Source organism: Bos javanicus, chromosome 18 (genome assembly GCF_032452875.1).
Source record: "Bos javanicus breed banteng chromosome 18, ARS-OSU_banteng_1.0, whole genome shotgun sequence".
NCBI lineage: Eukaryota > Metazoa > Chordata > Mammalia > Artiodactyla > Bovidae > Bos > Bos javanicus.
Window position 1 is genome coordinate 11,868,895 of NC_083885.1, and position 15,057 is coordinate 11,883,951.

The 15,057-nt window shown below is 42.8% G+C and overlaps 1 protein-coding gene across 1 annotated transcript in view; it reads right to left on the reverse strand.

Moving 5' to 3' along the window:
• Window positions 1-15,057, reverse strand: part of GINS2 (GINS complex subunit 2) — a 36,940-nt gene that overhangs the window by 4,576 nt on the left and 17,307 nt on the right. The window lies entirely within an intron of this gene.

The window sequence follows — 15,057 nt, forward strand, 5'->3', positions numbered from 1 at the left end:
CCCCTCTCACTGCACAGAACGGGGCGTGGCAGTTGCCCTCACTGCTGAGTGCGCCCTCCTCACTCTCCAGTCCATCAGCCTCCACGCAGCACCTTCTGTCTTAAAAAGAAAACTCTCCTCTGACTCCCCACAGTCAACGCCCCTCTCCCAGTCTAGCCCAGGCTGGTCCCAGTCTTGGGAAACGGCACCCCAGCTCCGCCAGCAGCCCCAGCGGGCACCCTCATTTCTCTCTGATCCCACGGCCTGTCCCGCAGCAAACCCTGCCCATCCTGTCTTCAAAACACACCTGGACCCCAACCACATCTGCCCACCTCCATCAACCCAGTGGTCGGGCCACCCTGAGCTCCTGATGGGACCCCCGCCTGCCCTCTCTCCACACTCGTCTTCCCCACACCACAGACGGACTCTCCCTTTTTACATCTACCTCAGAGGATAAAACACCTCTGTCTGATCTCTGCAGCAGAGACCGACAACACCCAGCGTGGCCTGGGGCGGAATAGCAGCAGCTCGTACATCTCTGCTGGGTCACAAGAGTGGTTCAACCATGCTGCAGGGCTGCTGAGCGGCTCCTCCGAGAGTGAGCAGTCTGCCCTGTGAGCTGGCAGTTCCAGGGCTCTAGGCATTTATTTACCCAAGAGAAATAAAAGCAAATACCCACAAAAAGACTCAGACACGACTGTTCACAAAGCAGCCTTGATCACAATAGCCTAAAATGGGGAACAACCCAAACATCCACCAACAGAAAATGCGGACAAGCTGTGGAATACTCACACAGTGAGTGAAACATTCTTCAGGATAAAAGAATAAGGTAACAACACATACAACAACAGGGGAACGAATCTCAAGAACGTTACGCTGAACTAAAGACGTCAGAGCAAGGACTTCCCTGGTGGCCCAGGGACAAAGACGCCACGCTGCCGGTGCCGGGGTCCTGGGTTAGACCCCACATGCCAGGACTCAAGAGTGCACACACCACGGCTGAGACCCAGTGCAGCCAAATAAACGTTTAAAAGAAGCGAGAGCAAAAACTGACATGCTAGATGATTCCATGTGCGCCATCCGAGAACAGGCAGAGCTAATCCACGGTGGCAGCGGCAGCAGCGGCCCTCGTGGAGTGATGAGCGATGCCCACTCCTGTGCCCAGGATGGCCCAGGCCTGTGAGAAGGCCCAGAGAAACTTTCCCACGCCTTCCCGCTGACTCGGGACTCCCACCAGACAGGTTTTTGCCCCACATCACCTGGGGTTGGAATAGGCTGGAAAGGGAAGAAGTGCCGATGGAACCAGGACCTTGGTGTGTGGGGAGCCAGCGGGGCGGGGGGCGGAGGGGGGCAGTGCTGAGGGTATGTGTCCCTGCTTAAAAAAAACCAACAAGCCCTCAAAGCCTAACGAACTTGAGTTTCCTGCCATGTTTCTGGACCACCAGCTTCACACACCCCTTTGGGATACGGACTAAAGACAAAATGCCCACGCAGTCTTTTTAACCTATATTTGAGTCACACTTGGCTCCAAGTGTCCAAGCTTCTAGGAGGCAGGGGCCCCTGGGTGATTCCCAAAGGGAAGGGGACAGTCAAACTCATTCAGAGGCTTTTCAGATTCTATATTCCCCCAAACCCAACCCTAGATAAATTTGAGATTCTTCTCAGTAATGAGCCATTCTTATCACCAAGGTGAGGAAAAAAAGCCTGCAAAAGTTTGGGATAAAGACAGACAGCCTCTTTGACCCAGTATTTTCCTTTTTTTTCCCCCCAACACCTTTATACAGAGGCATAATCAATATATCATGCAATTCACCCACTCAGTGGTTTTTAATATAGTCACAGAGTTGAACACCCATCACTTCAATCGACTTTACAGTATCTTCACCACCCCAAAAGGAACCCCATAATCTTTCTATCACCCACTCAAACCTCCATCCCTAGGCAACCACTAATTTCCCTTGTCTTTACGGATCTGCCTGCTCAGGACAATTCATCACATAAATAGAATAATTCAATATTTGGTCTTCGTGTCTGTGCAGCTGACAGTGGAGACAAGACGGCAGAGAGACATGAGCTCACCTCTTCTTATGAAGACACCAAAATCACAACTAAGTGCTGAACGACCATCGACAAAGACTGCTGGGGCCTACCAAAGAGATATGCTACAGCCTTTGACTGTGTGCATCACGATAAACTGTGGACAATTCTTCAAGAGATGAGAACACCAGACCACCTGACCTGCCTCCTGAGAAATCTGTATGCAGGTCAGGAAGCAACAGTTAGAACTGGACAAGGAACAACAGACTGGTTCCAAATAGGAAAAGGAGTACATCAAGGCTGTATACTGTCACCCTGCTTATTTAACTTATATGCAGAGTACATCATGAGAAACGCTGGACTGGAAGAAACACAAACTGGAATCAAGATTGCCAGGAGAAATATCAATAACCTCAGATCTGCAGATGACACCACCCTTATGGCAGAAAGTGAAAAGGAACTCAAAAGCCTCTTGATGAAAGTGAGAGAGGAGAGTGAAAAAGTTGGCTTAAAGCTCAACATTCAGAAAACGAAGATTATGGCATCCGGTCCCATCACTTCATGGGAAATAGATAGGGAAACAGTGCAAACAGTATCAGACTTTATTTTGGGGGCTCCCAAATCACTGCAGATGGTGATTGCAGCCATGAAATTAAAAGATGCTTACTACTTGGAAGGAAAGTTATGACCAACCTAGACAGCATATTACAAAGCAGAGACATTATTTTGCCAACAAAGGTCCGTCTAGTAAAAACTACAGTTTTTCCAGTGGTCGTGTATGGATGTGAGAGTTGGACACATCTTTCCTTATAGAAAGCTGAAGAATTGATGCTTTTGAACTGTGGTGTTGGAGAAGACTCTTGAGAGTCCCTTGGACAGCAAGGAGATCCAACCAGTCCATCCTAAAGGAGATCAGTCCTGAATATTCACTGGAAGGACTCATGCTGAAGCTGAAACTCCAATGCTTTGTGATGTGAAGAACAATGCCACCTGATGTGAAGAACTGATTCATCTGAAAAGACCCTGATGCTGGGAAAGATTGAAGGTGGGAGGAGAAGGGGATGACAGAGGATGAGATGGTTGGATGGCATCACAGAGTCAACGGACATGAGTTTTAGTAAACTCCAGGAGTTGGTGATGGACAGGGAGGCCTGGCATGCTGCAGTCCATGGGATCGCAAAGAGTCGGACACAACTGAGTGACTGAACTGAACTGGCCAAAGTATTAGAGCTTCAGCTTCAGCATCAGTCCTTCCAATGAATATTCACGACTGATTTCTTTTAGGATAGACTGGATGGATCTCCTTACAGTCCAAGGGACTCTCGAGAGTCTTCTCCAACACCACAGTTCAAAAGTATCAGTTCTTCGGCACTCAATCTTCTTTATGATCCAACTCTCTCATCCATACATGACTAATGGAAAAACCATAGCTTTGACTATACAGACCCACTGCACTACAATATGAAATAAAACTTAAAAACAAACATACAGTACCTAATTAAACTCAAAAGCTTTCACACAGCAATGGAAACCAAGAACAAAACAAGACAACCTATAGAATAAATGTCTGCAAACAATAAGACCAAGAAGGGATCCATCACCAAAATTGACAAAGAGCTCACGGAGCTCAATATCAACAAAATCCAGGGCTTCCCTAGTGGCTCAGTGGTAAAGAGTCTGCCTGCCAAAGCAGGAGACACAGGTATGATCTCTGATCCCCACATCCGCAGAGCAACTACGCCGTGCTCCACAACGATAAGCATGTGCTCTAGACGCAGCAGCTGAGCCCACACCACAACCAGAAGCCTGAGCGCCCGGCGCCCACGCTCCGCAATAGGAAAGAGCCAGGTGAACGGGAGGCTGAAGACTGCAACCGAGAGCAGGCACAAGCCATTTTATTCAGAATGGATAAACTGTAAGTTTCCAGTGTTTGCCACTGAGAACTACATCCATCCTCCTGGGATAAACCATAATGGAAAAGAATATTAAAAAAAAAAAGAATGTATGTATATAACTGTCACTACTCTGCACAGCAGAGACGGGCACAACACTGTAAATCACCTATACTTCCATTTTTTTTAAAAAAGATGAGATAATTTCCATGTGCAGCAACATGCATAGACTTTGAGATTATCATACTAAGTAAAGTAAGCCAGACACAGAAAGAAAACAAAGACAAATATCATACGATATCACTTGTGGATTCTAAAAAAAAAAAAAAAAATGACACAACTAAATGTATTTACAAAACAGAAACAGACTCAGTAAACAAATTTATGCTTAGCAAAAGAAAAATGTGGAGAGGAAGGATAATTTGGGAAACTGACATAAACACACTACCATATTTACAGTAAATGACCAACAAGGACCTACAGTACAACACAGGGAACTCTGCTCACCATTCTGTAAACCAAGATGGAAAAAGAATTTGAGAAACATACACGTAATACGTATCACTGAGTCATCATGCTGTGCATGTGAAACTAAAAATCACTGTTATTCAACTATATTTCAGTATCGGAGAAGGCAATGGCACCCCACTCCAGTACTCCTGCCTGGAAAATCCCAAGGATGGAGGAGCCTGGTGGGCTGCAGTCCATGGGGTCGCTAGGAATCAGACACGACTGAGCGACTTCACTTTCACTTTTCACTTTCAAGCATTGGAGAAGGAAATGGCAACCCACTCCAGTGTTCTTGCCTGGAGAATCCCAGGGACAGAGGAGCCTGGTGGGCTGCCATCTATGGGGTTGCACAGAGTCAGACACCACTGAAGTGACTTAGCAGCAGCATACTTCAATATAAGATAAATTATTTTTTAAAAAAGCAAATAGGAGCAAATGAAAGTCAAAAGCTTTTGCACAGCAGAGGAAATCATAAAGACAATGACAAGACAACCAACAGACCAGGAGGAAATATATGCAAATGATGAGACAGACAAGGGATTAGTATCCAAAACTGACAAAGAGCTCAGGCTGCTCAATATCAAAAAACCAACTCCATCAAAAAATGGATAAGAGTCCTACATCGACGTGTCTCCAAAGCAGATACACAGATGGCAACAGGCTCTTGAGAACATGCTCAACATTTTCAATTGTTAGAGAAATACAAATCAAACTACAAAAAATACCACTGCACTCTGGTCAGAATGGCCATCATCAAAAAGTCTACAAAAAATAAATGCTGGAGAGGGTGTAGAGAAAAGGGAACACTCCCACTTAATTATTATTAAGGAATATCGGTGCTGGAGATGACTTGAGAGTCCTATGGACTGCAAGATCAAACTAGTCAATCCTAAATGAAATCAACCCTAAATATTCATTGGAAGGGCTGATGCTGAAGTTCCAATACTTTGGCCAATCAATGTGAAAAGCCGACTCATTGGAAAAGACCCTGAGGCTGGGAGAGACTGAGGGTAGGAGAAGAAGGGGTGGCAGAGGATGAGACGGTTAGATAGCACCACAGACTCAATGGACAAGAATTTGAGCAAATTCCGGGAGATAGTGGAAGACAGAGGAGCCTGGTGTGCTGCAGTCCATGGGGTGGCAAAGAGTCAGACATGACTCAGCGATTCAACAACAGTCACTCTGGAGAACAGTTTGAAGATTCCTTAAAAAACTAAAAATAGAGCCACCATATGATCCAGCATTCGTATTCCTATGGATACAAAGAAAACCATGGTTCCAATGGACACACGCACCCTAGTGTTCACTGCAGCACTGCTTCCCACACCCAAGACATGGAAGCAACCCAAATGTTCATGGAGAGACTCATGGATGAAGAAGATGTGGTACATACATACAATGGAGTATTACTCAGCCATTAAAACAAATAAAATAATACCATCTGCAGCTACATGGATGAACCGGGATTAACATGTAGATTGTCATACCAAGTAAACTAAACCAGAGAAACACAAATATCATATGAAATGGCTTATATGTAAATTCTAAAACAAAATGATTCAAATGAATATATTTACAAAATAGAAACAGACTCACAGATTTAGAAACCAATCTTACCCTTGGCATAAAGGAAAAGTGGAGGGGAGAGAGATACTGGAGGTTGGGATTGACATGCACACACTGCCATACTTAAAATCAATACCCCACAAGGACCAACTGTGTAACACAAGGGACTGACAGCAGGGTGCTGAGAGCAAGGAGGAGCGGCCCCTTCAGCTGACCAGCCCATACTGCCTAATCGCACTGAAAGATATACAAGCCCCCCCACAATACACCCCCTACCAGTACTCCAAAATGGTCAAGGGGAAAAACCCCACCAGCGAACTGGTGGGACTTTCCCCACTGCAGCACGTGCACACACTCACCACTAACCTGTGGTGGCCACTGGGCTCATCAGCTGCTCATAAACACTCCATGAAGACATATGTCTAATTAATGAGAAGGGTATGTGCAGTAGAGCATCTTGCTATATAACCTGCTGCTATCAATCAAGGTTGTCAATCAGTGACCCTCCTCAATTATGCAAATGACCTTGCCTTAAAAACTTGTACCCCAGACCTCTAGGGCCATTTGCCTCCCTTGGAGCGACCCACCTCTCTCTTGAGGTGTTCTCTCCGTTCTTTCTTTTCTTTTCTCAGTCACTCACTTGTGTCTGACTCCTGGTTACCTGTTCTTTATTGTTAATTAACTTTCTGGTAATGGTAGGATTTTAGATTCTTTTTTGGGTCCTTACTGAGAACCAAGGTCCACAGGAGGAAGGGTCTCCAGACTCTCTTTCCACTAACAGAACTCTCTGCTCACTATTCTTTAATGACCGAAAGGGGAAAAGAATTTGAAGAGAGTGGATACATGTATATATACAACTGAATCACTACACTATATACCTGAAACTAACACAACTTTCAGTTCAGTTACTCAGCCGTGTCCGACTCTTTGCAACCCCATGGACCGCAGCACGCCAGGCCTCCCTGTCCATCACCAACTCCCAGAGTTCACTCAAACTCATGTCCATTGAGTCAGTGATGCCATCCAGCCATCTCATCCTCTGTCATCCCCTTCTCCTCCCACCTTCAATCTTTCCCAGCATCAGGGTCTTTTCAAAGGAGTCAGTTCTTTGCATCAGGTGGCCAAAGTATTGGAGTTTCAGCTTCAACATCGGTTCTTCCGATGAACAATCGGGACTGATTTCCTTTAGAATGGACTGGTTGGATCTCCTTGCAGTCCATGGGACTCTCAAGAGTCTAATCCAACACCATAGTTCAAAAGCATCAATTTTTCAGCACACAGCTTTCTTTATAGTCCAACTCTGACATCCATACATGACCACTGGTAAAACCATAGCCTTGACTAGAAGGACCTTTGTTGGCAAAGTAATGTCTCTGCTTTTGAATATGCTGTCTAGGTTAGTCATAACTTTCCTTCCAAGGAGTAAGCGTCTTTTAATTTCATGGCTGCAGTCACCATCTGCAGTGATTTTGGAGCCAAAAAAAATAAAGTCTGACACTGTTTCCCCATCTATTTGCCATGAAGTGATGGGACTGCATGCCATGATCTTCGTTTTCTGAATGTTGAGCTTTAAGCCAACTTTTCACTCTCCTCTTTCACTTTCATCAAGAGGCTCTTCAGTTCTTCTTCACTTTCTGCCATAAGAGTGGTGTCATGTGCATATCTGAGGTAATAGATATTTCTCCTGGCAATCTTGATTCCAGCTTGTGCTTCATCCAGCCCAGCATTTCTCATGATGTACTCCACATATAAGTTAAATAAGCAGAGTGACAATATATAGCCTTGATGTACTCCTTTTCCTATTTGGCATCAGTCTGTTTTTTCATGTCCAGTTCTAACTGTTGCTTCCTGACCTGCATACAGATTTCTCAGGAGGCAGGTCAGGTGGTCTGGTATTCTCATCTCTTGAGGCATTTTCCACAGTTTGTTGTGATCCACACAGTCAAAAGGTTTGGCATAGTCAATAAAGCAGAAGTAGATGTTTTTCTGGAACTCTCTTGCATTTTCTATGATCCAGCGGATGTTGGCAATTTGATCTCTGGTTCCTCTGCCCTTTCTAAATCCAGCTTGAACATCTGGAAGTTCACGGTTCACATATTCTTAAAGTCTGGCTTGGAGAATTTTGAGCATTACTGTACTAATGTGTGAGATGAGTGCAATTTTGCAGTAGTTTGAACATTCTTTTGGCATTGCCTTTCTTTGGGATTGGAATGAAAACTGACCTTTTCCAGTCCTGTGGCCACTGCTGAGTTTTCCAAATTTGCTGGCATATTGAATGCAGCACTTTCACGGCATCATCTTTTAGGATTTCAAATAGCTCGACTGAAATTCCATCACCTCCACTAGCTTTGTTCATAGTGATGCTTCCTAGAAAGGCCCACTTGACTTCACAGTCCAGGATGTCTGGCTCTAGGTGAGTGATCACACCATTGTGAGATTATCTGGGTCGTGAAGATCTTTTTTGTACAGTTCTTCAGTGTATTCTTGCCACCTTTTAATATCTTCTGCTTCTGTTAGGTCCATACCATTTCTGTCCTTTATCAAGCCCATTTTTACATGAAATGTTCCCTTGGTATCTCTGATTTTCTTGAGGAGATCTTTAGTCTTTCCCATTCTATTGTTTTCCTCTATTTGTTTGCACTAATCACTGAGGAAGGCTTTCTTATCTCTCCTTGTTATTCTTTAGAATTCTGCATTCAGATGCTTATATCTTTCCTTTTCTCCTTTGCTTTTCGCTTCTCTTCTTTTCACAACTATTTGTAAGTCCTTCTCAGACAGCCATTTTGCTTTTTGCATTTCTTTATTAATCAACTAAACTGCAATATAAAACAAAAATAAAAATAAGCAAAGGGGACATAATTAAACTCAAAAGCTTTTGCATAGCAAACTATAAAAAAAAATGAAAAGACAACCTTCAGAACGGTACAAAATATTTTCAAATAATTAGAGCTACAAGGGATCCATCTCCAAAATGTATAAAGTCATGCAACTTGATATAAACCCAATCCAATCACATAATGGGAAGAAGACTCCAAAAGACTTTTCTCCAAAGAACACATGTAGTTGTGCAAGAAGCATCATCATCATCGCTAATTATTAGAAGAATGCAAATCAAAACTACAATGAGATATCACCTCACGTCTGTCAGAAAGGCAGACACCAACAAGTGTACAAACAATAAACGCTGGAGAGGATGTGGAGAAAAGAGAACCCTCCTCAACTGTTCGTGGCAATGTACGTTGGTGCAGCCACTGTGGAAACCAGTATAGAGGTGCTCAGACATTAAAATTAGAGCTACCATATGATCCAGCAATCCCCACCCCCCCACCGGCATCTAACTGGGCAAATATATACTTCAAAAAGATACATGCACCCCTGTGGTCATAGCAGTGCTGGTTACAACAGCTGAGACACGGAAGATATCTAAATGTCCCTCAACAGATAAATTCATAAAGAAGATGTGCTACAGCCATGCACTGGAGTGCTCATCAGTCATTAAAGAGAATGAAATAATGCCACTTGCAGTAACATCAGTAGACCTGGAGATTACCACAGCAAGTGAAGTAAGCCACACAGACAAAGGCAAACATCACACGATACAGCTTACATGCAGAATCTAAAAATATACAAATGAACTGATTTACAAAACAGAAACAGACTCAGACTTAGACAAACGCTTACCATTACCAAAGGAAAAACACGGAGTGAAGGGGTAAACTGGTAGTTTGGGATTGACATATACGCACAGAAACATTTAAAATGGATAACCAACAAGGACCTACTATACAGCACAGGGAACTCTGATTAATAATCTCTAATTATTTAAATGAGAAAAGAATTTAAGAAAGAGAAAATACATGTAATGTGTTATAACTGGATCACTTTGCTGTACACCTAAAATAACACAACATTGTTAATCAACTACATTCCAATGAAAAATAAAAACTAAAAATAAACAAATGAAACCTCATTAAATTCAAAAGGTTTTGCACAGCAAAGGAAACCATAAACAAAACAACACACAGAATGAGAGAAAATGTTGGCAAAATGATGAGACTAACAAGAGACCCATCTCCAAACTTGACAAAGAGCTCATGTAGCTAAAAAAACAATCCAATCAAAAAAACGGTCAGGAAACTTGAACAGACTTTCTCTAAAGAAGACACACACATGGCCAAGAGATGTATGAAAAGATGCCTAATATTGCTAATTAGAGACACGCACATCAAAACTATAATGGGATATCATCTCACACTGGTCAGAATGGCCATCAACAAAAATTGTACAAACAATGAACGCTGGAGAGGGCATGGAGAAAAGAAGTCCTGCTGCACTGCGGTGTTAATACACGCTGGCGAACTTATGGAGAGCAGTATGGAGGTTTCTCAGGAATCTAAAAACAGAGCTATCCTATGATCCAAAAACCCCACTCCTGGGCACACACCCAGCCTAAATCCAAAAAGACACATGTACCCTATGCTCATAGCAGCACTGCTTACAATAGCTGAGACATGGAAGAAACCTAAATCTCCACCAACAGATGAATTCATCGAGTGGTAAATACATACAATGAAATACTATTTAGCCATTAAAAAAAGAAATGACGCCATTTGCAGCAACCTGGATGCAATTAGAGATAACCGTACTGTCAGTCAATCAGGAAGAGAAGGACACATACCACGTGGCATCAGTTACACGTGGAATCTAGAGTTCGGCACAAATGAACCCGTCTACAGGACGGGAGCAGACTAACACAGAAGTCAGACTTCTGGCTGCCAGGGGAGGAGGGGTGGACAGCTACAGGGGTGGACTATGAATTCTGCACTGGTTGATGCAAACTATTAATTTAGAATGCATAAATAATAAGGTCCAACTGTCTCACACTGGGAACTATATCCAACCTCCTGGGAGAAACCATAATGGAAAAGAATATTTTTAAAAATGTATACACACACACACGTGAATAATTAAGTCACTTTGCTGTACAGCAGAGATGAGCACAGCACTGTAAATCATCTATACTTCAATTTAAAAAAAATGAAATAATTCCACTTGCAGCAACAGGCATGGACACGGAGATTATCATACTAAGTCCAGGAAACCAGAGAGAGAAAGACATATCATATGATATTGCTTATATGTGGATTCTATAAAAAGTTATAGAAAGGAACTTATCTACAAAGCAGAAACAGACTCACAAACTTATGGTCAGCACAGGGGAAAAGTGGAGGGGAAGATAAATTGGGAGTTTGGGATCGATATATACACATTACTATATTTAACATAAATAACCAACAGGACCTACAGTAAAACACAGGGAACTCTGCTCACTATCCTGTAAAAACCGTAATGGAAAAAGAATTTGAGAAAGAGATACACGTAGGCATGTGCATGCTAAGTTGCTTCAATCGTGTCCGACTCTTTGCAACCCTAGGGATCGTAGCCCACTGGGCTCCTGGTCCATGGGATTCCCCAGGCAAGAACACTGAGGTGGGTTACCATGTCGTCCTCCAGGGGGTCTTCCTCAACCAGAAATTAAACCCACGTCTCTTGCATTGGCAGGTGGGTTCTTTACCATTAGAGCCACCTAAGAAGCCCAATATGTATATGTATAACTGAAATAGTATGCTGTAAATCTGAAACTAAGACAACACTGTTGCTCAACTATATATTTCAATATAAAAACTAAAACCAAAAATAAACAAATACGACCAAATAAAACTCAAAAGTTTTTGCACAGCAGAGAAAACCATGCGGAAAATGACAAGACAACCCACAGAATGGGAGAAAATATTTGCAAATGAAGTGACCTACAAGAGCTTAATCTCTAAAATTTACAAACAACTCATACAATTCAACAACAAAAAAGCTTGAACAACCCAATCAAAAAATGGGCAGTTTCTCTGGAGGCTCAGTGCTAAAGAATCCACCTACCAATGCAGGAGACATGGATGGATTCAATCCCTGATCCGGGAAGATGCCACTTGTTGCATAGCAACTAAGTCTGCGCACAGCATCTGTGCTCCAGAGCCTGGGAACAGCAATGACTGAGCCCACGAACTGCAACCACTGAAGCCCAAGCACCCTGCAGCCTGTACTCCACAACCAGAGTGGCCACTGCAACAAGAAGCCCATGAACCGCAACTGCAAAGTAGCCCCTGCTACCCACAAGCAGACAGAGGTGTGCAGCAGTGAAGACCCAGCACAGCCAGAATAAATCGATCACTTCTTAAAAAAATGGGCAGAAGATGTAAATAGACATTTCTCCAAAGATGGCACAGACAGATGGCAAAAAGCACATGAAAAAGATGCTCGACTCTTTTAATTATTCAGTTCAGTTGCTCAGTCGTGTCCAACTCTTTGTGACCCCATGAATCGCAGCACGCCAGGCCTCCCTGTCCATCACCAACTCCCAGAGTTTACCCAAACTCATGTCCATCGAGTCGGTGATGCCATCCAGCCATCTCATCCTCTGTTGTCCCCTCCTCCTCCTGCCCCCAATCCCTCCCAGCATCAGGGTCTTTTCCAATGAGTCAACTCTTCGCATGAGGTGGCCAAAGTACTGGAGTTTCAGCTTCAGCATCAGTCCCTCCAATGAACACCCAGGACTGATCTCCTTTAGGATTGACTGGTTGGATCTCCTTGCAGTCCAAGGGACTCTCAAGAGTCTTCTCCAACACCACAGTTCAAAAGCATCAATTCTTCGGTACTCAGCTTTCTTCACAGTCCAACTCTTACATCCATACATGACCACAGGAAAAACCATAGCCTTGACTAGATGGACCTTTGTTGGCAAAGTAATGTCTCTGCTTTTGAATATGCTATCAATATGCTATCTAGGTTGGTCATAACTTTGCTTCCAAGGAGTAAGCGTCTTTTAATTTCATGGCTGCAATCACCATCTGCAGTGATTTGGGAGCCAAAAAAAAAAAAAAGTCTGACACTGTTTCCACTGATTCCCCATCTATTTCCCATGAACTAATGGGACCAGATGCCATGATCTTCGTTTCTGAATGTTGAGCTTTAAGCCAACTTTTTCACTCTCCTTTTTCACTTTCGACAAGAGGCTTTTTAGTTCCTCTTCACTTTCTGCCATAAGGGTGGTGTCATCTGCATATCTGAGGTTATTGATATTTCTCCTGGCAATCTTGATTCCAGCTTGTGCTTCATCCAGCCCAGCGTTTCTCATGATGTACTCTGCATATAAGTTAAATAAGCAGGGTGACAATATACAGCCTTGATGTACTCCTTTTCCTATTTGGAACCAGTCTGTTGTTCCATGTCCAGTTCTAACTGTTGCTTCCTGACCTGCCTACAGATTTCTCAAGAGGCAGGTCAGGTGGTCTGGTATTCCCATCTCGAGGAATTTTCCAGAGTTTATTGTGATCCACACAGTCAAAGGCTTTGGCATAGTCAATAAAGCAGAAATAGATGTTTTTCTGGAACTCTCTTGCTTTTTCAATGATCCAGCAGATGTTGGCAATTTGATCTCTGGTTCCTCTGCCTTTTCTAAAACCAGCTTGAACATCAGGAAGTTCATGGTTCATGTATTCTTGAAGTCTGGCTTGGAGAATTTTGAGCATTACTGTACTAATGTGTGAGATGAGTGCAATTGTGTGGTAGTTTGAGCATTCTTTAGCATTGCCTTTCTTTGGGATTGGAATGAAAACTGACCTTTGCCAGTCCTGTGGCCACTGCTGAGTTTTCCAAATTTGCTGGCATATTGAGTGCAGCACTTTCACCGCATCACCTTTCAGTATTTCAAATAGCCTAACTGGAATTCCATCACCTCCACCAACTTTGTTCGTAGTGATGCTTTCTAAGGCCCACTTGACTTCACATTCCAGGATGTCTGGCTATAGGTGAGTGATCACACCATCGTGACTATCAGGGTCATGAAGATCTTTTTTGTATAGTTCTTCTGTGTATTCTTGCCACCTCTTCTTATTATCTTCTGCTTCTGTTATTAGAGAAATGCAAATCAAAACTACAATGAGATATCACCTCCCACCAGTCAGAATGGCCATCATCAAAAAGTCTACCAACAATAAATGCTGGAGAGAGTCTGGAGAAAAGAGTACCCTCCTACCCTGCTGGTGGGAACGTAAAATAGTGCAGCCACTATGGAGTACAGTAAGGAGGTCCTTAAAAAGCTAAAAAAAGAGCTAGCATATGATCCAGGAATCCCAATCCTGGTCACATATCTGGAGAAAACCACAGTTCCAAAGGATTACATGCACCCCAACGTTCACCACAGCACTGCTTACAGCACCCAAGACATGGAAGCAGCCCAGATGTGCAGCGACAGCTGAGTGGATAAAGAAGACGTGGTGTGTACACACAACAGAGTGTTAGTCAGCCAAAAAAAAAACAATGACATCTGCAGCAATGTGGATGAACCTGGAGATTATCATACTATGTAAACTAACCACACAGAGAAAGACAAATACCATATTATATGGTTTTATGTGAAGTCTAAAAAAAATACAAATGAATTTATTTACAAAATAGAAACAGACTCAGAGACTTAGAAAACAAACTTATTATTAGCAAAAGGGAACAGTGGAGGTGAGGGATAAATTGGGAGTATGGAAATGACATACACACACACTACTATATTTAAAATAAATAACCAACAAGGATCAACTGTATAAGAGAGGAAACTCTACTCACTATTCTGTTATAACTGAAATGGGAAAAGAATTTGAACAAGTGTAGATACATGTATATATACAACTGAATCACTATGCTGTACACCTGAAACTAACAACTTTATTAATCAACTAAACTGCAATAAAAAACTAAAAATCAAAGTAAACAAATGGGACATAACTAAACAAAAACTCTCACACAGCAACAGAAACCATAAACAAAATGAAAAGATAACCCACAGAATGGGAAAAAGTATTTGCAAACGATTAGACCCACAAGATATCAATCTCCAAAATTACAAGAGCTTATGCAGCTTGATATAAAAATAAACAATCCAATCGCTTAAAGGAAGAAGACTCCAATAGACTTTTCTCCAAATAATACATACAGCTGTGCAAGAAGCACATGAGAAGAGATCAAC